The 22,419-nt window shown below is 44.5% G+C and overlaps 1 long non-coding RNA gene across 1 annotated transcript; it reads right to left on the bottom strand.

Moving 5' to 3' along the window:
* Window positions 1-16,801: 16,801 nt before the first annotated feature.
* Window positions 16,802-22,413, bottom strand: LOC111929059 (uncharacterized). The gene is made up of 3 exons (XR_002864493.2): window positions 22,324-22,413; window positions 17,344-17,386; window positions 16,802-16,887 (listed from the first exon to the last, which is right to left on the bottom strand). It is a non-coding gene; the product is annotated as an uncharacterized LOC111929059 (long non-coding RNA).
* Between the last annotated feature and the right edge of the window lie 6 nt (window positions 22,414-22,419).

The raw sequence follows: 22,419 nt of genomic DNA, 5'->3' as shown, positions 1-22,419 counted from the left end.
AGAGCACAGCAGAAAATACAAAATTCCCATTCTGGGCAAGAATTAAAGAAAAAAGGACCATCAGAAGTGAAGTGTCATGCACTGGTCTGGACCAGTTATGATACAGGCACCAGTGCTGTGCTCTGCAGTTCTTACAGATGCAATGGGAAGAACCCCTGACCTCAGTGCCTGCAGGAAAACTGATCCTGCTCACTCTCACCTTTCTGCTTTTTCACCTGGCTGAGGAGGAAGAAACTCCAAAGCTGGGTTTGCAAACAGTGTGACTATGCACTTGTTTGGAATTTTGGCCAATCTGTTAAAAAATAACGTAAATATCAAAGAATGCAAAATATCGTAGTGGCAACACCCATTACCTCCAGCATTGGCAAGGATTATAATATATAAACATCTATGTAGTACAAAAAATTCCATTAATTTAGATAATAAAGATTAATAGACTAACTTAAAACCATACAGCCCTGAAGAGAGCTTGAATGTTTTTTCCATTAGGTCCTGGGGGGAAAAAAAAGAGAGTAATCAAAACCAACTTTTTGTTTCAAATCACTTCAATAGAGATTTGCTTTCTGGGTCACTTTAAGCATGGAGGTTGGCTTGTAGCTGCCTTTGTGCCCCTTGTGTAGAATTCATAAAATTATCATGTTATCTCCAGAGGTTATTGAGACAGAATAAAAGAAGTAGTATTTCTGGGATGAGAAACAGTGGTGGAAGATATAAGTGGGTGGATACCAGAGACTCAGCCTTCAAAGTGAGGGGTGTCATGACCTCCTTTTTCTCCCACAAAGCATGCACAGTTCATCCATGACATTTCCCAAGTTGTGAACTTCTGCTGGGGTTGGGGCTGGGCATAGATCCCACCACCTTCCAGAGTCAAGATTAAAAACCCAGATTTTAAGACTTACACCCCCCTGCAATACAGAAAGGGTGTGGAATTAGGTTTCCACTTCACTTGTCTCAGTAATTGAAGTAATGCCCAGCCCTTCTGATTTGGGTTATCTGGAAGTAGTCCAGCATGCTGGATTATCCAGAGAAATAGTGAGTTATATGTGTTAATGGGGAATTTAAATAATATGATTTACAAATGGTCAACACACACTCCTCTGGTTTCCCGGCTAAATCCCAGGAATGCAATTGTTTGGAATTTCACAGAGCAATCGTAAAGCCCCCAGAACACTCCTTGTATTTCTTCTTAGGGAAACAGAATACCAAAGATCACTACACTCCTTTTCCAAAACTGATTTTACTGCTTTGGCCTAGTTTTGTAGACAACCTTGTCACGCCACATTGCAAAACCATCCTTTCATCACAGCCTTTGCATTTCATCAGTCTTATTCTTGCTCACCCTTCAAATAGCAGAACACAAGGAAAGGCTGAAAACAACCAGCAGAGTTGGTTTATCCATCAGCCAGATGGGTATCTGGATCAGCCAGGGTGACAAAGCCAGATTAATATGATTCCTCTAATAAAATCCCAAACCATCAGTTTCAGGCTGAGTTTAATCCTAAACCTTATAATCCCACAGAGTCAGGGCAGCATTGGCTGCTTTCTCTTGGAAACAACCTGGGCACTGCTGGAGACACAACAGCTAAATTAAGTTGTCTCTATGTCTCTGGGGCATTTGCATGGAGCGGGGTGGAAACAGTCTTCCTGCAAGGGTAACCAAAGGCACAAGCCTCTTCTTAAACTGGATACCCTTCCTTATTCTCCTGCTATCAAAACTGAATTTAAAGGCATTTTATCTAGGAGTGTATCAGCTATCTTTGCTTGTAACATTAGAAACTGCTATTAAACAGAGCAGGAAGGAGGCAAGTGGAAATAGGGAGAAGGTGGTAGCTCTGACTGACATCTTTACTGGCATGGGACATGGGATCAGTTTATGAAGCTTTTCTAATGGTGGCCCAAACCCAGTCAAGATTGGCTCCAGGATGTCTTGCCAGGAGTGCTATAATCCTCCTCTGCAGCCTCTCGAGTCACAGGAGGTCACACTCCTGCCTCAGCAGATGTGCATAGGCACATCCTCATTGGATTTGCATGGGCACAAATCTCCCCTGAAGCTTGGGCTCTCCCTCTGGAGGTGAAGGAGTGGGTTTGATGTGGGGCAGAAGGGTTTGTTTGGGGTGGTCAGTATGTGCATACCACCACTGGTGAGGAGCCATGGTAGTGTCTCCAACTACTCCATGCTGGGGTTATAGGATGGATGCTTCATTCTGGAGCACCTAACCTTCTGAAATGACTGCACTCATTTAAGTCTGAGGCTGGGGCTACTTTCCATTCAAAGCAGCAGGGATGGGTGGTTCTTGCTCTCTCCCCATGACCATATTGTTTGTGTTTTCCGCAACCTTCAGGCGATAAAAGGAATATAATTGTCTGTTGTCTCCCTGCCAAGCTGTCAGCCCAGCCAGTCCAGCAGCCCAAGAGCCTCAGAGGTTTTCTCAAACGACTTCCAAGCCATATGTACCAGATATAGGGCACTTTATAAAGCAAAACCAGATAATTTCCCAGTCTAAAGCCACCCGTGAAGTGTCAGTCTACAGGAATCAATTCACACGTGTTTTAATCAACTTGTAAGTTACACTGGGTATATGGGAATAGTTAAATTTATAGAGCTTGGAGTCTGGCCCATTAAACTCTGTCTATACTGTTTTAACACTTCTGGAAGCCTACATTTAAATTTGCCTCGGGTCACGAGTGAAATGAATGCTCCTACTTCCAGCAAGATGCCAAGCACAGATCCATGAATTTGTACTGAAAGCAGAAGCTTCCCCGCGCTGTCTGCAGGGGTGGTGGCCCTCTGGAGGGACCAGGACCTGCAGGGCAGGGGGGAGGCACAGGGATGTCCCACCTCTCTGGCTGGAGCTGCTGGATTTTCTCCTGGTGCAGAAGAGCAAGCTCTGCCAAGCCTACACGAGCAGAAACGTGCCCGGAGATGAGATCCAGCTGCTTGCCGAAGCGATCCCGGCTACCGACAGCCAATCTGGACACTTTGGAAGCATCTGCAGGCTTGCTCTTATCGATGGAGGAGGGGTTTTGAGCGCGTTTGCTCTCGGAACAGGGTTGCTGATAGCATCAGCATCTGCTCGGCAGCAGCATTAGCAGCCCTGCCTATGCAGGTACCGAGGAAACCAGAGACAGGGCTTTTGCCAGTCAGGACAGGAATGTTTATTCAAATGTAAGGAGAGAACCAGATCTGCAGCTGCTGGATCTGCAACGAGTCTCAGAGGGGCAAAAACTGGCTTGGAAAAAAAAGCACTGCATCCTGTGAGATGGAAAAGAAAAGAAAAAAACCAACCCAATGCAAAATCCCAACTTAAAACCCTTGCAGGGAATATGCACTGTCCATACTGAAAAGGCATTTCTGGTTCCCAGAAAAGCTGGCTACAGCCCACATGGCTCTGTTTGCCCAGTGACAGGCAGCCTTACACGCTGGATGCCAACTGGAGAATTTGCAAAAACAATTACTTCAATTATCTCGTTCCCTTGGCAACCACATAACACAGGCTCATGTTTTAATGAGTCACTGCCACTGACGAGCCGTGCAGGGCAGGAGCCCTGTCCCAGAGCCCTGCAGATCCCTGGGGAGCCCAAGGGCACCCAAGGGTGTCCACCAGCACCTGCCATTCCCACTGCACTTTTTTTCCCTGCAGTAATTGAGAAAAAACACAATTTACTGTCTTTAACACGAGGGTATTGGCTCAGAGCAAGCTCCACTGCAACACCACAAGCCTAATATGAGATATCACAAAGTAAATCACATGTGAAAAGCGCAGTTTCTACTTCTCAGGTGCACAGAGTGTGTATAAAATGGCCATTAAGGAGTTAATTCTGGCTGAGGTGGCAGTGGTGTGAGGCTGGAGTAGTCACTGACTGCTTTTGGGCACGCTCAGGGACATCAGATGATGGCTGTTTTCAAAACACTGAGCTGCACAGCCTGTGTAAAATAAGCTGTGCACGCTGACAAAAGTGTAGGATATATAACTTTTATATCTCACTCTATAATAGATACATCTTATGCTTCTAGGCATAAGTATTCTGAATAGATGGGCTGATTTTTATTGTCTTATCTCAGTTCCATAGCAACTGCAAGTTGCTAGAAAAGAGCAAGAAAAGCGATAAAAGCTCCTGGGAAAGTTTGTATTAAGATGACAAGCAAGGAAAATATTTTATGTATTCAGTGAAGGGAATGAGTAATGGGAAACATAATAAAATATATGAAACAAGGCTGGTGAGAATGGAATAATAATGAACCTAGGGCGCTTATTCATCTCTTTGTGCAAATAGACAAGAAGAAGACCTGAAAATAAAAGAAAAACACACACATATGAATTTTGGGTGCATAATCCCTTGCCACATGCAACCCTTGCACTTGCTGCTGCAGCACTGTGTCAGATCACGGTGTTTTAGAAACACCATGTAGTTGCTACACTTTCTGAATCAAAACTCTGGCCAGGAAACAAACTCTATTGCCCAAGCTGAGCATATAGGCAAAGTCAGAAAGGACCTTCAGGCCAAGTAAATCCCTTTCCAGAGCCTTTTTAGTGAAATATTTATTTAAAACTCAACAAACCTCAAAAGAGCTTGTGAACATTTTGCTTCTGGAAAATGGGGTCTTTTTTTGGGTTTTTTGTGTGCCTCTCCTGTCACAGGTATGATCATGCCTAGAAGCTGGTATTTTTCCCACTGATGTGGGCTAAAGGCTATTTTGCCGACAAAAGGCACCAAAACATTTGTATTGGATGCTCAGAGGTGACAAATTCAGGCTGATATGCAAACACTACGTGCTGTCCCATGATGCTGAAAACAGAGGAGAGCTGGGAGCACACAGAGGCACCCAACAGGTAGGAACCTTCTTCAAAACCAACTGCAACGAGGCGGCAGCTACGCGGCACAGAAATAACATTTCCCCCCCGTAATCACAACAAATTGTTTTTAATCACAAGCAGATGTGATTCATAATCAGTTTTCTAAAGTCAGTCTAATGAAAGCCCCAGCAACTCCCAGCTGAAGAATTACTTTAGAGGGCAAGGGAATACCTATAGGTCAGTTTACATACCTTGGCAGCAGCATGCAAGCCAGTGGGGACATCCAGAAGGAAATAAGGTCACAAACTGGCAGGGCAGCAGCTGCACTTACCAGTTTAAACAAGATTCAGTTGTTGAAAATCTACATCTTAAAGGCCAAATCAGCGACTCACAGACCAAACTATGAATCTTCAACTCAAATGTTATTTCCATCTGAGCATATGGATATGAAACCTGGACGCTCCCCGGAGGCGCACAGGCAGGCAGCTTAAAGCTTTGGGAACAAACTGGAGCCAATATGTGAAGTGGAATGGGTTTGTAACAAATGTCAGGAGCTGTGGAGGAGCTCAGTAACTTCGTACCCCTGGCTAAAAAGAAAAGGGGGCATTTGGGACACGTGGCAAAGGATGAAGGCTCACATCTGCCCCAGCAGGGATGGCCCAGGGTAGGCAGGGGAATGGCTGACTGAAGGGTTCCAGCAAAAATGCTCTGAGGGTGCAGGAGAGAGCATGAGGATGGATGTGACAGTGCTGCTTGCTCTGGCCAAAACTTGGGAATGCTGGTCAGGATCTGTCAGACTCTTCTATGACCCACCTGATTATCTACCCAGCTATCTCCTGACGAGCCAAGATGGATTATGTCATGCACATATGACACTGGTCCTAATTAATATAAAGTTTCTCTGCTATTTGCTCCATTCCTGTATCATCACAAGGATGATTTTCAAAATTCCCAGCTCCTGTACAAATGAACAGATTTTTCCTAGACTTGTATCCCCATCCCAAGGACATTTTAGTTGGGCTGTTATGCTTTTTTTGGGGTGTTACTTGTGTCTACAAGTTCCTAGAACTATTAACACCGTACAGAACTGGTAGTGGAACTCCTGAGTTTATAACTGATTACAGCTCAAAAGGAAAGAAAATTTGCTTTTTCAGAGTGCAACTTTCTTAACCATGGGAATGTATTTTTAAACTCTTACATTCATAAGAAAGCTTCTGCCTTGTAACCCTTAGATACCAAGTCCATAGATAGATGGATGTGAAACTATTTAATTAAAAAAAACAAAACAAAAACGCATGAACAATTCCTGCTGCAGCAGCTGGAGCCGGGGAGTCACCCAGGAAAGTTCCATGGGAAGTTCCACAAATTTTGGCGATGCACCTTCCCTGGAGGAGCTGAAGGCAGCACTCCTGGGACTCCAGAAGCAGCTTCCCACTGATCTCTGAGCCCTGCCTGGGGCTCTCCCTGCAGCCAGACACATCCAGCCTCGCTGCATTTGCCATGCCCGCAGCACGGGCGGCCCTACTGCCCGCCAGATGGGATGGATGGGTGGGATCCTGGAGGATTTAAGCTGTCACTATCAATCAGAGCTAGAGAAAAGGCTGCTTTCCAGGTGGCACAAACAAGCTCTGTTTGGAAATCCTTTCCTAGCCCCGCTTCTTGTGGTTGGGGGGAAATATTTCACTTGTTTTGTGATCTCAGTGGTGAGGGTGCTTCAGATGCTGTGAGCACTCCACCATGTAGGCCTGGATGCTCCAACAGCAGGAGGGAGCTCATATTCAAAGGAAGGGAAAGAAAATAATGAATTACTGGAACAGCGCTGGCCACTTCAGTAGGAGCACCAGTCATCAAATGAAAATATTGACATTTATGGGAATCCACAGACAGAGCTGGGCATAGTTGTGGTCTCTGCTACTGTATCACTTTTCATAATGTTTTATTTCTGTTTACCTTCCAAAACAAACTACTGTAACTAATATGTTTATAATAATTAATGAGGAGACAGCCAAGCTGGAGAAAGGAATGGCCTCAAAAATTCACACTTTTCCCAGCTGGGAGGCTTAACTGGGCTGGGGACTTCTTTTCTTTCCCTAATCAGATATGGAAGAAGCAGGGAGATAGGAGCGGTGTCCCTAATTATTGCTGGTGTAACTCTGCATAAAACAATGTGCTTGCACAAGGGATTTATTTAATGCATTGTCCTTTGCTAATCACTCCATTAGCAGCTAAATAACCACAAATAACATATTTATATGCATGCATGTGTGCATATATATGTTTGTGAATGTCACACATGCCCCCTGGTCCCTGCTGGTGATGCACAGTGCCCCGATTCAGCTGGCAATAAATTCTCTTGAGGACAATCTCTCTTCAAGCCTCAGAGCAGCTTTTGTGGTCTGTCATTGCACCGGGACTGACAGTGCACAGAGCGTGCCTGGGAGGAACAGGGACAGAAGTCTCTCAGGGAGAGGTCTGTGACTATTTTGCAACCAAAGCCAGTCCCCAGCCTGAGGGGGCTCACTGCTGGAGGGATGGATGGTGCTGAGCATTGGGTAGACGTGACTGGGTTTGTGGCTTTGCGAGATGGACTCCGGCCGATGGCCTGTCCAGGGAAGTCTGATCCCTTAATCTCAGCCAGGAAAACACGTTCCTTACACGTTCCCTCAATTACTCATCAGGGAAGGAAGGCCTTGCTCAGAATGTGGCAGAATTCAGCTTGTTATACCCTCTTCAGTCTTTCTTCTCCGGGAGCAAAACAGAGCTGCCTTTCCTGCAGCAGTGAAGGTTCCTCAGGTCTGTCCATGTGATGCTCGAATATCCAGCAAGGATAGGCATCTTTTGGCCTCTAATCCATGGCTCCCACAGCTTTCCATCTGCCCAGCTGACCTTCTTCTTTGGCCAGACTGGAGAGGTAATTTCTTAAAGATAGCTATGACATGGATCTGCCAGTTAGGGAGTAATGTTTATTCCTTATGGATCAAAACGTGCTCAGGAGAAGACATCGTAAAGCCAAGATGTACACATCCCTTCTTCCAACAGAGATGTATGCCCTTAAAGCAGTGAGAAAGCTACTTTTTGGCACTTGTCAATTGTGTGTGTCAGCTGGTTCCTTAAAAGTATTGATTTTGTTTCCAAGCAAGTGACCAAATTAGTAAATTAATAAATCCAGGCAAGCCTAAAACAAAGTGTGGGGAGTTCCTTAACTGAAGGTGGAAGGAAGGGCCTAAACCATTGACACTCACCTCAAACACTTTGTATTGCTAAAAGAGCTTTGCAGGCATGCAAACCCTGCATGCCAGGCAGCAGAAACGTGTTTCTTCCTGACTATGCTTCTTCCAAATTTTAAATTACAGTGTGTACACCAAAGATTCCTTCAGGTTCTGTCCAGAGCACGAGGGAAAATACTGACCTTGGAAATGCAACTCTATCTCACTACCGGAAATATATTCTCTTCTACAGCATCACCACTCTTGTCTGAAGTAACTTATCACTTGAAAAGCACCTTGTAGTACTAAGAAATATTACATCTTCCATTTCCTTCTAAAGAAATGCTTCTGCTCTTCAGGATCTGAAGATCCTGAGTGCTTCATGTAATGGTTACAATTCCAGCATCAGTGACAGCAGAGGGAGTAGAATCAACCTTTCACTTTCATAAACTGGCAAAAATGGGAGCTGAAAAATTAAATAACAACTTTTCTGAAAAAGGCCAACCATGCTTGCAGTTGGGAAAGAATGAAGCTGATCTGAGATATTCAATTTTTAAAAAGGACAGAGGAAAGGATGAATTTTTCCATTCGTCCCCTCTGAGAGAGAAAATCTGGTTTATTGCTTTATAAGTTATGGAGAAGTTCTGCTGGAAAGATATATCTGTGATGGTATAGCCTTATCATGACAGAGCTTTAAATCAAAAGATTTTACACCATTCAGCATTTATCATTGCAAACCTGCAATGATAAAATATGGCAAAAGGTGGGCTCTCTAACTGAAAAGGGTTTAGAATAAAATATTGATAAAATCAATGCATCTCCACACGTTCTTCTAAGTCCAATTGGAGTTGTGTTTGTGTGGCTAATTCTGGGAAGAGTTACTGGTTAAAAATGCTGAATTTACTTAGTTGTCCTCTTCTGAGGGCAGAACTCTCTGAATCTGGAAAGTATTTAGGTTTCACAAAAGGATATGATCAAACATTCCTGACAAAGCCTCCGTGCCCCTACTCCACTGGAATTTCTGAACAGTATGTTTCAAGCTGCTGAGCTCTCCAAGCAAGGCTTTGGGAGAGTGGAGCAGGCTCAGACTCTCAGTTTCCTCTATTTTTTTGGTATGTGGTGGGTTCTCCACCGTCCTGTCAAAGGCACAGCAGCAGAGAGTTCTCTCTGCTGCGTGGAGACCCTTGAGGCATCACCTATCTGGAAAATCACTAGCTGACAGATATTAGGAGAACCTGTTACTTAAATCTGTTTTATCTGTTTTTGAAACTTCCTATGCTATCTTTTTTTTTCTTCTTCTTCTTTTCTCTTTGCAGGGTTTATCCCACGACCAGTTTTAGATATTAATGGTCTGTATTTTGTGAAACGATCTCGCTGGTTATTTATGCCCTATAGCTCTATTTCAGTTATGCATTCAGCAGCTGGAGTCCATATGGAAATGCTGGCCATTTTTACTGAGTGAAGACCTTTGCAGATAAGGGATAGGAAATCTGATAATTTTTTTCCTATTTGGTTCCTAATCATATGCCATTAAAGAGAAGTATGTATGAAACAAGATATTTTTCCTAATGTTATGATTTACTGCTATCAATTTTAACATATAACTTGGCCCTGGAGTAGGAAGCAAACAAAGAAATATTTTACTTTAGAACTGTGAGCAGGAATTAATGGGATTGAACATTTCACTAGCAGTTTGGAGGAGCTCGACCCTGAGCAAGACCTCCTTCCTGTAGGAGCATCTTTTTCACTTTCCTGCCTCCCTCAGGACCATTTCTGCCTGGGAACCAGCTCCACTTTCATACCCTGACACAGGACTCAGGTTATAAATAAGCAAAGAAATACTGAGCACTTTATTTGGGATTTGGCACAGAATGGCAGCTCAGCTGTACCTACAACCCACAGGATTTTGCAGAGGCCCAGCAGACACCCAGAAGCCCCACCTGCCTTCCCAGCAAGTGTCCTGCTGCAAGCACAGTGACTCCTGCTCAGCTCTGCAGTCTATTCAAAGTCAGAGCCATTCAGTGCCACAGCTATGATATTTTGATATGATAATTTATTCCAATTAAATATCCAGGCTTTCCTTGTAGCCTTCAAATCAGGCCTTAGGCAGCTCTGTCAGGACCACAGGGTACCGTGCTTCCCTGATCAGCCTCAGGTTTGGTCAACAGAAGGTAAGAAGTAAAGCAGACTTTGTTTGATATTCTTTTCACCTCAGGAATGTAAATGACTTTGTTTCCAGCCAAGTATCAAACATCTGTACGTTCCACTTCCTCGAGAAGCTGACAAAATAAACCCAGCATTAAAAGCAAGGGGAAAATGAGCCTGACAGACTCATTCTGATCTGGGCACCCTTTTCTGGTTTGCTCTTTGCCAAGCCATGATTGCCAAAACAATTCCTTACATCCCTGGATAAACACCACAGAGCTGTTCCAGCACCTACCACCAGATAAGACAAAGTGGGGTGCTGTATTTAATGATAAAGTTGATAGCTGTGCATAACAGAGTCAGGAGCAAATGTCACTTCTGGAAGTCCAAGGCAGCGATGCACCTGACAGGAAAATCAATTACAGAGCTACACTGAGGCAGTGGAAAGAGGATGATGGAGAACTCAAAAATTAAGAATATATAAATATATATTCTAGAATTTCAATTGAATAACCATCTTGCACCTGCCATGCCTACACAGAATAATGGCTTGTGCAAAAAAGAAAAAAAAAAAAAAAAGAAAGAGGAATATGGAAACCATAACCTAAACCTCTGAGGGCAGATGGAAAATCCATGTAATAGTCAAGAACGTAGCTGGTGTGCAAATGCAAAGAAAACAAGGCTGCTCACCAGCCTCATTAACCTTAAAGGAAGCAATGGTTTCAGGACAGTTTATCACAAACAACTGCAGAAAGTTGCCAAGAGAAAATGACAAGTGTCACAAATCCTACACTTTCAGAGCTGTAAGATTTTTCTGACAAATAAGACCGAGGAAGCTGAATTCACACAGCACTTATTTTTCAGCTGTAAATTCTTACACAAATGCATGGTTTGATTTCAGAAATGTAGAAACTGCTGTGCATAGGTAGCAAAATATTTTCATATTGAACTCTTTGGTGGCAAAGACTTCTTGGACAATGTCTCTGTGCAAGTCCCTGTCTAGCTCATCACTTGTTTCAGGTGAAGAAGAAACCTGGGCAGTTTCAAAACAGAGACTTCCCACTTTTCACTAGGAATATTGTCTGAGCTGATATTTGTGATGCACTGCAAAATGTAAATCTACTTAAATTACATAGAACATACATATACTTACTGGATTTGAGTGGGCATTAGGCATTAATATTCTTACACATTTTGAAGAGGAAGAGGAAAGTCTGGGTATAAAAATAAGGTGAATACTGCACCATCAGGAAGTATTTTGCTAGACAGACAATCAGATGTTTTCACAGCCTGAGGGCGGGCCAGGGTGGGAGTGTTTCCTACCACATGGTTTGTCCAACTGATTTATCAGGGGCCCAAGTGGCAGCATTTTCTACTTGCTCTCCTTAGCATGTTATTCCAAAGCTTCTTCATTTTCAGCATCTGAAGGTTGCCCCCAGAAGCCCAGCCACGTTACCTACATTCATTTCTTCATAACATTTCATACCATTTCCACAGATTTTGAAGGAGGAATCCCAATGCCCAATTTAAGCCATGTTGGAAAAAAAATTGGGAAAAGAGCGGGGTAAGAGAAGAGAGATGGTGTCAAAGCGCTTTGAAGCAAGAGAAGCAGATGATATCCTGAGTATCTGCCCTAAAAACCAAGATTGGTTTGCAAAAATCTTCATTACTTGTTTCCATGCAGCTACAGGCATTGCAGCAGAATCCCCCCAAGGAACCAGGAGCCAAGCAGGGTGTGCAGTGCCCATGGATGCAGGGCATGGAGGAGAACAGCCCCAGGGAGGGCTCGAGGGGTGCTGCCCATCTCTGTCCAGCAGCAAATCTGGAGAGGGAGGTGCCCACAACTCATTTTTTCACATGTGTGGATCAAACTCTGTCTCATCACCCATTCCTTTTCCTATTTCTCTGTTTTCAGTTTTTCATTTTTTTCATGGGCAGTTTTGAGGTATGAAATTCACAGAGCTGAAGCAATAAAAGAAAAAGCTCCTTCTTTGCAAAGGAATTTGATCCCTAAACGGAGTTTGGACTTAATGATGTTTGCAGGTCTGTTTAGTTCATTTTCCCCGTACGTTTCAGCACTCCGGCCATCTCTGTGAGAACGCTCATGGAAAGTGAATTTGAGGCAATAGCTCACTTTGGACTTTACAGCTGACTTTCAAGCTTGCTCTTTGCAAATCTCATTATAGCAATTAGCTATATTAGCCAGATAGATGGTGGAAGAACCAAAGTATCCCGTGAGGGAAAACCTGGGCCTGGTGAAATTCAGGAGAGTTTTGCCAATGCAGGATTGCAGCCTGTATTTGTAATGTGGCAAACAGGGCAGCTGCAATTTTCAAGTATTCATGGCTGGTGACAAGATTTTCCCTTCCAAAGAAATTAAAGCAGTCAAATGGTGGATGCATCCAACTCAAATTGCAGACAGGAAAAAAGCAGTAGTTGTTTATCGTAGTGTGAGCTATTGGCTCAGGCTAAAATTCCAAACCAGAACATTTTTGCCAAATTTGCAAAGAATTTGAGTGAATTAAATCTGTTCCAAACCGTTCTATTTCTCTACCATTTTCTCCTTCTAGATCAGTTTTAACCTTGGGTTAAGCTTAGAGCAAATTTTGAGATTATTTTACCCTAAATACTGACACAGATTTTCACTGTTAAAACCCCTGTTACTGTACATCATTGTTTTCTTTTATCCAGACCATTTTTTTTGTGTAAACAGTGTACTAAATAAATGTAAATAATGCAGGACTTGAAGAAAATACTTGGTTATTTAGTCACTGGTGACTGGGATGAGATAACAAACTGGAAGGCTGACACTTTTCTCAGTTTGCCCATGTGCAGAGTAGCTTGTGCTGTCTGAAAGCAATGAAGGCTTGAAATGATTTATCTCCCCGATAAATCATTCTCACTAATGTCCACCCTCCTCACCGTGCTGGCAAGTGTGACTGCCTCAGGAGGTGCCCCACTTTTGGTGGGCACATACTATTTAATCACACCTCAAAGCCCTACAGAACAGGAAGAAAGGTGGGTATGGACTTTAAAATGACAGTTCAGGTCATGTGCTTCGGTTTCTTTCCCCCCCAAAAAAGAGTTTGTACCTCTGGAAAAATGGTGGTGTGCAAGGAAGAGCATTTGGGATGATCTGGAGCAGCGTTTGAGGGGTTTGAGGATTCATATCCCAGCACTGCCTGCTGGAGCAGAGAGGCAAGATGGGCGACCTGGCTGCCTAACACAGGAGTGCAGTGTCTCCTTTTATAATCTCTTCACTTTATTGGCTCTAGGGAGAAAGGGAATTATTCAGAGAGGAATTGTGTAAGTGCTGTCTTTGTCAAACATGTGCAAAATGAGAAATAAACATTTAAAACAGCTGAAGGGCAAAGAAGGCACTGCCAAAAAAATGCTTGTTGAAAAGAAGAAAATTAAATTTAAACCGAGTGCTACTAGTATTGCAAAAGAACAAGAAACAGAACCTTCCTCTATACACAGCACAGGAGTCACAGTGGAAAACCCAGGAGGGGAAGGGAGGGAAGGAGCCAGCGCCAGCTCAGGAGCGTCACCGGCAGAGCCGCAGTGGCAGCAGGAGTGTGGGCAGCCAGGCACGAGCCAGGACTGACTGGGGCAAGCTCTGGGACAATGTCTCTTCCCACTGCCATGCTGGCACAGCCCTGATGCTGGCACCTGGTGGGAGCCACCCCAAAAGCCAGCACTCACCCATCAGCTCTGCAAAAAGGGGAGCGTGGGGAGAGCAGGGCTGCCTTGCTCCGCCGTGCTGCTGAGGGGTGCTGAGGAGCATCAGGACCCCCTGCTCTCTGCTGGAGCTGGTGCAGCTCCCTGGTGAACAGCATGCAGCCTCCAGCTGCCAGGAGTTCCTCTCAGGAGGGGACATCTGCGCTTGCCTTACAGCCCAGGATGTGCTCATCCCATCTGAGCCCTGTCCTGTTCTCCTCACAGGGACACACAGCAGCCAAGACCTAGCTCGGCCCCACCGCTCCCTCTCTGTTATGATTACGAAATATCATCATATCTTGGTCAGCTGAAGGAACAGGGTGTTTAATTCCTCTCTCTCCTTCTTTATGGACGTGGGCCCGAGCCACGGCGTTGGGATCCAGCCCCTGCACTGAGCATTTTCAGAGCTTTTGGATGCGGCCATCTGGCTCAGCCCTCTCTCCCACCATGCCTCACCTTGGGTGCTGCCAGCCATGTTTTGGGTTTTGCAAAATCCCTTGGAAATGGATGGAGGAAAGGAGAGCCAAAGCTGAAAAAAAGGCAGGAAAGCTAAAGAATGGACAGTGGGGAAAAAGGCAAGGAAAAGGGTGTTCTGTAGCTGGCACTGCCACAAATGTCAGAGAGCGCACCAGATGTGTCACAAGAGAGATCCCAGCAGATTTATTCCTGAGACATTCCAGGGATTAGGCCCAGAGAAAAGCTTCGGCTCTACTCTCATCTATCAGAACTGCAAGGTGAAGATAAGAACCAAATCACATCAGGCACCAGCTGCAACCTAAAACACGCTGCAAAGCATATTCATGTTAATAAAATAAAGCTACAAAGTTTCAAGCTTGCTATATGACAAACCGGAGATTTAAATGAAGGGATCTTTCTGGATAATATCAGGACAGGAGGTGGGAGCAGGCTGGTTTTAGGGAGCTCGCTCTCTTCACAACCCTAATTTTGTAAACAGCCCTTTAAACTCCTCATCCAGTAGTAAACAGTCCAAGTGTTGCCCTTTCACTTATGATTGTCATATAATCAGGAAATGGAAATTATACAATCTGCCTCTGGCTTCTGTAGCTAAGCAAAACACTGCCCAGACTTACTGCAACAAACTAAATTCCTTAGTAACCTGGAATGCAAATTAAATGAGACAGCTTCCCCTTTCTGATGATAGATGTCTTGTGTGAAGAAGAAAACCCTAACATCTGGGCACAAGATTATGTGCGAATTCCTCTCTTAGCTGCACTGAAGTGTGTTTTAAGATGGTTCCAGTATCCCATTCAGATACTTGTGTCCAAAACAAACTCATATTTTTTCCCTCATTTTTCCCCCCACTGAAGTGAGAAGATATATTACTATCCAGAGGCATGTAAATCTGTACAAATTTATTACCCTGTTCTAATTAAGTTTATTTGTTGATTTATCCATTTCACCTCTTTAAAGAAAACAGAGAGCTAAAAGCTCTTCAAAAGCTGTGTGGTGATGGAGTCACCATCCTGTTTTTAAGTTTGTGGGCAATAAGTCAGCCCTGCCTCATCCCAACAGCAAAAGCATCACACAGCAGACCCACAAACTTGGTCTGCATGAGCAAAATGGGCATATTTTAATTAATCTTCTGAGCTCCATGACTTTATTTTGGGCTATGGGGGTGAAAGAGGGGAGATGAGGGTGTGCATAGTCTGCAGCATCCTGGCTCCCACCCAGCAATCTTGTCCCAGCTCTGGGAAAAGAGGCTGCTGAGCCTTCATCCAGGGGGGTAAATTGACAGGGTGTGATCCCAGCTGTCTCCTTCCTTCCTTCCCTGTCCTCTGCAGGGACCCAGGACCTAATGCAAATCCACTGACATCAACAGGAGCCTGATGAAAGGGGCCTGGATTAGACCCCAGGGGCATTGCCTCCAAGAACTGTTTATGGCAAATCGATGTGACTTCAAGGAAGTGCCCTCATTTCCAAATTAAACATAATCTAATTTTAAATATCAGGTGGGGTAATCTTCTATTTAGGTAGGTCCTGATCCAGGAAATCACCGAGGACTTATTTAACTTTAAGCATCTCATTAAGTTCTGTGCTGTCCAGCGTGAGACCAGAGCACAAGTTCACACGTCTCTGGTTTAAGTACATAATTAAAGGTAAGCATGTGGCTAAGTGTTCTGCCGAATGGGGATGGAATTGCTCTGGGCTGAGCCACAGAGACAGGGCCTGCTTTGTACTGGCTGAGTGGAGAGAGCAGGGAGCCTCTGCAGAAGACCCAAGGGCGAAGAAGTCAGCAAGGCACTGGATGAGCTTGAGGAGCGGATGATTCACAGGGAAATCAGCAGGACTTTGAGACCTGCTACAGGAATTTTGGCAGGAGTAGGGAAATTTGTGTGTGCCTGCTCAGTCTGTGCTAATTCTGCAGGCTTTTTCCCTATCTGGCTCTTCCTCCATCTCACAGGTTGGTCTGGTTAGGAGGTCATCTAGTCCAAATCGCTGCCCAAGCAGAGCCCCTGGAGCGTGCCACTTAGGATTGTGTCCAGGTGGCTTTTGGATATCTTTGGGGAAGGAGATTCCACACCCTCTCTGGGCAATCTGTTCCAGCACTCAGTCACTGCTCAGTAAAGCTCTTCTTCATGTTCATGTGGAACTTCCTCTGCATCGGTTTCTTCCCCTTGTCCTACTGCCCTGCACCACCGAGCAGAGCCTGGTCCATCCTCCTGGCACCTTCCCTTCAGATTCTTGGATACACTGGTGAGGTCCTCTCCAGTCTTCCCCAGGCTAAATTCTATTTCCTCTCTAGAGGACTCTTGCAGGAGTGCTCAGGAAAAGCGAATGTGACAAAAAAACAAGATGAAAAATAATCTAAAACTTTATTTTTTATTTTTTTTAGGAGGCTGAAGGCTGTTAGATGTCGCATTATTGCTTTAAGGGGTGCAGAAAGGAGAGACCTTACTGTTCCTCGCTTCAGGTGTACGGACACAGCCCAAACTGGAAGCAGTTGCTTGAGTTTAGCTCTCGGATAAAGTGTCTGGCATTCGTGTGACACTGCACACGAGCTAAAAAGGAAAGCAAACAGGGTATTTTCCAAACGCGGCGGGCTGTGGAGCGCTGCTGCCGGGAGATAGATGCATGGATGGATGGGTGGATGAATGGATGGGGCGCTGGTGCCACCTGCTGACCCAGCTCTTCCCTCTTGGACACATGGGTCCCTCAATCGCAGCATTCCCTGCCCTCTCATCACCTCCCTCCTTCTGCTTGCCTAAAGTCTCCAGGAGCAGAAACATCTCCTTTTGCCTTTTCTGGTTTCCAGTACTCGATCTCCACATCTTTGCAAGGAAACGATGCTGGAAGCCAGGCTTGGTGTATTGATACTCCTGGGCTACATGCCACAATTAGTATTTTTTTTAACTGCACCTTTGTTTATCCCAAAACATCCTGAGCTTTGAGAAAACAACCCCCTCCTGGTTTTTAAAATCTAAGGAAAGAACATGGCAATGTTGGTTAATTTTTACCTCTGCAGAAAACTGGCTGCTCATCTTGGTGCTCTGTCTTCTCCTGGAAAAAAAAAATTACCCTAATTACCTTTACAAACTTAAACTGGATGATTTTTAGGGGCACGTGGTGGTGCCCAACAACCTCTTTGTCATCCCCAGGTCAGGCCAAGGGAACAGAGCCAACCCTGCCAGGTTCAGCCCCACACCTTGAGACAGCAGCTCCCCATCCCAAAGGAGGAGAAAGAAGGAAGAGGGAGGGAGAACGCCGCAGCACTGCCCATTGCGCCGCGCCAACAAACGCTGGAGATGCAGACTTTTGTTAAAAACGCACGTTCAGAATGTTTAATGTAGCACAGCAGGGCAGGGCTACACACACACAGAGGGTGCCCAGCCCCAGCCTGACACCCAGCTTAGTGTCCAAAGGCACTTCCCTTCCAGCGCCGTGCACTCGGATTTATTAGGCAGCTTTATGGACTGATACTTCCTCACGTTTTACTAGTTTGATTAATTCGGCTGGCACCTCTGATCTTGCCTCCACTACTAACATTTTCTCTTGAATGGGATGGCTCTGTAGTCTCGCCATTCATGTGTTCGAGTCAGATTTTACATCAAAGATGTCCTGGGTTTTATACTGTCAGAAGCAATTTTGTCCCAGAAGAATGAAGATTGTGATTATCCCAGGAGGAAAGCTGTCAACTCAGCTCTGTGTAGAAAAACTGCTGTCTACAAAAGCTTATATTGGACACCCTCTGGCAGACTGCCCTCTTAAAAAAAAAATAAAATAAAAAAATAGTCCACTGTTACCTACATGAAAGACTTTTTCTAGGAGGGTTTGTGTGTTTGCTGACTTGGTTCATACAAAGAATTCAAATGAGAAGAAAGAGGATTATGTCTTTCTTTTATAAGCACTCATTTTTTTTCAGGGCAATGCAGAGAAGAGTGATAAAGGGGAGCATGAGGAAGGCATTTTGGAAAGGGAGTGAAAAATGCTGAGCTTTGATGATGCTCTGTCACTCAATTAGATCCAAAATTTTGCTGGATCATGCAGTCGAGCCCCAGTTTGCGCTCTCCACAAGCCTCCAACACTGCTCCAGACACGGGGGATCTCCAGATCTTTGCTAATTTTGGCATGTTTGGCCCAAAACACACCACTGAGCTCTGCAAGCTGATAAGGAACAGCACACAACAAATTTTGTGCAAAGAGTTGTCTTGCTGCCATCCCACCTGGACAGGAGGGACATCTCACAGCAGCTGCTCCTCACACAGTGCAGAGCCTGGGGTGCTCCACCAATTTATAAATCAGCTTCGTGTCCAGCTGAGCCAATGTGGCCATCTGGGAATCCGAATGCTGATGGAATTCCTCCTTGTCCGAGGATCATGTCCTTTTTACTTTTGTTTTCTGAAAGTATCCCAGGAGAAATCACTGCCAGTGAGCAAACTTGGCATCACCATGCTGACACGAAATCTAGGAACTGAGCTAGGTGCAAAACCCCACCAAAATAAGACAGAAGGACAAAGATTTTGATTTAATGAAGCGCCTGGAGAAAACCCTAATACCCACTGATTTCAAAAGAACCCCAGTATAAGCTTACAGCACAATACATGTTTAAGTGATTTACTAATTCAAGGCTTGATTACACAAAATAGCAGACAAAGGAAAAAAAAAAGGAAAACTTGTAAAGAAAGAAGAAATCTGAGAGCCAAAGTCAAAAGAAAATTCTACAGTGTGAAAACTAGAGGCTGTCATTCTCTTTAGATACACAGGTTTCACCCTTTAAATTTGTGCCTTCCAGGCTTAATCTAATATGGTGGTGTTTTGTATAACTTCAAGAAAAAAAAAAAAAGTTAAAAAAAAAAATGACAGGATGGGGTACATTTCTATTACTGGAAATGGAATTTTAAGCACCGAGTTTATCTTGTCAGTTTGGCTCAGCAGTGATGTGAGCTTTCGAGGGGTGAAGTGGATCACTAATTGCCAGAGAGCAGGACAATAAACCGATAAGCACGGGAGCTGAGAGTCCTTCAGATGAGAGATGTTCCAGGAAAGGGGGGGGGGTGTTTGAACAGGTACTTTTCCTCTTGGAATTGGCTTCTCCCGCAGCTCGGAGGTGTTTGCCTCACTTTTGTTCTCTGATCCCCAAAAAGAGCACGCTGGCAGTTGTTTGGGCCAAATCAGGCAGACAGGTATATACCTGCACTCTTTGCTGCCGATGCCAGCTCCACCCTGCAAATCTTGCAGCTCTGTTTATGCTACATTTTTTCCATGGCTCCAGACAGCCACAATTTTAATTGGACTGGCTGATTGTTTTTTTAACCCTTTTTTATTTATTTTATTTCGTTTTATGATGCTAATCTTGGCGCTGGAGGACTCCCCTAATTCAAATTACAGTATCAAAATACACATCAGGTAATATAACAAATGGCCATTCACCTAAAATTAGGCAATCTACCATAAACAATAAGCCAAATTAAACCCACGCTTCTCCTTTCTTCCTTTTGGCCTGAGCTGCTCCCCAAACATCTAAGGAAGAGGGAAGGTTCAGAGATGCAGGAAGGTGAGAGGGGGAAGTACCAACCCTGCCCTGGGCTCTCAAGCTTTGCGATGCATTTTCCTCCTCACAAATGGGGTGCAACAGAGGAAAAATAAACCCCAGGCCTTGGCTGGCTGCGAAAAGGAAATCCCAAAAGTGGGAAGGGACAATTTGGATGCAGGTTTTTTCCTTCTGAAGTGTTGCCATCACTGTCAGGATGGAAAAGAAAAGGAAAGGAGAAAGGGACTTGGCCCCATTTTGGGTGCTTTGTTCTGTTTATGATGCCTCCTGGAGCTTCCTCCACACCCCCCAGTCCTCAGCTCTTAGAAACAGCAGCAGCAGAGGGAAAAAATAGAGGATTCCAGGAGCACATGAAAACTCTAACTCCCTCCAGAGAGAGGCTGGGTCTTAAATTGTCTTGGAAAGTATTCTCAAGACGGGCTGGTCTGTCCAAGGGCAGCCTGGGCATGTTAGCATCAGGTGGAGTAGAGGTGTTTTGCTTCCAGCATTGGGCAAAAGTTTCCCCTCATTCCCATTTGCTCAGGTGGTTATTTATGAATTAGCAAGCTGGCTTTAAGGCACACAGCACCTCCTAAGTTCCCCCCAGATCCCAGTGGACCGCTCCATAAAACACTTGCAGATGCCACTGACTGTCAGAAATGGTTTCCAAACAGTCTGAACTCTGGCTATCCCTAAAATAACCAAAATAACCGAGTTTTGTGGAAGTTCTCCAAGTTTTGGACATCGCCTCAGCAGGGAAACTTACTGCTGCCCAATATAAGACACCAAGTATTGTATTTCCCATCCTGCCTGGATGGCTTGCAGTCTGAAGAGGGGGAAAAAAACAGTCCAAAATAATGTGCCAGACAAAACTTTAAAAGCATTTTTGTTTAAGGTAATTATGATCTCTATTTATGCCTATTAAATTACAAAGATTAATATTAAAGAACACGCAAAAACTGCCAGCAGGCAACACCTGAACTGTGTATGCTTAACACCCGCACTGTTTCTAAAGTAGCTGCTCACTCATCCCCTCAGAGCTGCCTGGATAATTGCAACTTTTTAGTCTAGAGGAGTTCATTTGAAATGGAAGAGAGCAGGCATTTCCTATTCCACAGGCTGGGAATGCTGGCTGGACTTTGATCCCTTGTTTACACACCCTACCTCTGATAATGCCACGCTAAGGTGGGGTTTTGTTCACCTAAGCACAGTGAGATGTTTGCTGCCGCCACAGTTGTGCCAGATTTTCCATCAAATCCTGCACACATGGAATTGCCAGAGCTTTCCTGAGTCACAAATAACTGTAGATAAATTAAAGTGTATTTTATTATTTGCATTATTTGGCCGCACGTGTGATGAAGCTTGTGGGAGCAGCACTAGCGCTGACATTTTCCTTCATAATTTTCTTTCCAAATTTCCCCAAAAGTTTGTGATGAGATTCCTCAGAGTTTCAGCTCAGAAATCATACTGTGAGGTGAGTATGAAAAAGATCTCTACAAATTTTTTGTAAACAATCTTATTTTCAAGTTGCAAGGAAGTATTAGAAAATAAATTGTGTGTTGGCAATGTTGGTAGCTGCAAGATAGACAGCAGAGATCTCCATTTCAACATGCTCCCAGCCTCCCAGTCCTGATCCCAGGAAAAATGAATAATTTTGTATGTTTTACAGAAACTGCCAGCATGGTGTAAATTTTTGAGGAGTAATACTGATTTTTTGAGTCTTATTAGCAGCTTCTTCAAGCCAAAGTTGGAAGGAAATGGAGAAACCAAGAGAGGAGCTTGGCATCTCCTGTCCCTCAGCTTGAGCTGGGGACCTCAGTTATGAAAACAGGATGGGGAATAAACAGCTCTATGCAGGTCTCATGTGGACTAACATGATTGGAAAGATAGCACATCACTCAGCACATCCCTTTGGCTCCTCACTAATGAAGCACAGCCGCGTATCCGGCTCCAATAAATGCCAGAACCTCGTATCCTGCTGCAAGCACTGACTCAATCTGCCCAGGGTTCCCTCGAGTGGAGATACCCACATTTTGATCCACAGGCACAGGAGGAGCAGCTGAATTCTCCACAGCTTCCAGGGGAGGTGGCACAGACACCTGAAGGGTTTTTGGGTGCTCCAAGGGATGGTGGCAAGGCTCGCTCTTAGAGGAACAAAGATGTGGAGAAGCGCCTGGGAATCCTTGGGGCATCCCAAGGGTTTTCCATGGAGAAGAAAGCAGGGCCCCACCTCAGAAATTTGATAGAGCAATGGCCCATCCAAATGCAGAGCCTGAAAACTTCAAATAAGTTACCAGGAAGAAGAAAATCAATTATTTTCAAGCTTATTTTCGAATTTATCTAAAAAGAAAAGCTCCTGTATTGTTTCTATCACGAAGAGCTCCCTTCTCGTAATGTTTCAAACCCCGCTCTGCCAGAGACACAAACTGCTCCTTCCTCACACCCTCCCCACCCCTAGGATTTTTACCTGCAGATAGTTAAAAAAACCTCAACAACCCTAAAACTCCTCAAGTGCTTGTTCCAAGGCTGCCATCAGTTTGCAGTTTTTCTTCCTCCCAGATGA

Source organism: Cyanistes caeruleus, chromosome 5 (assembly GCF_971803275.1).
Source record: "Cyanistes caeruleus chromosome 5, bCyaCae1.hap1.1, whole genome shotgun sequence".
NCBI classification, from domain to species: domain Eukaryota; kingdom Metazoa; phylum Chordata; class Aves; order Passeriformes; family Paridae; genus Cyanistes; species Cyanistes caeruleus.
This window is presented reverse-complemented; position numbering and strand designations above follow the sequence as displayed.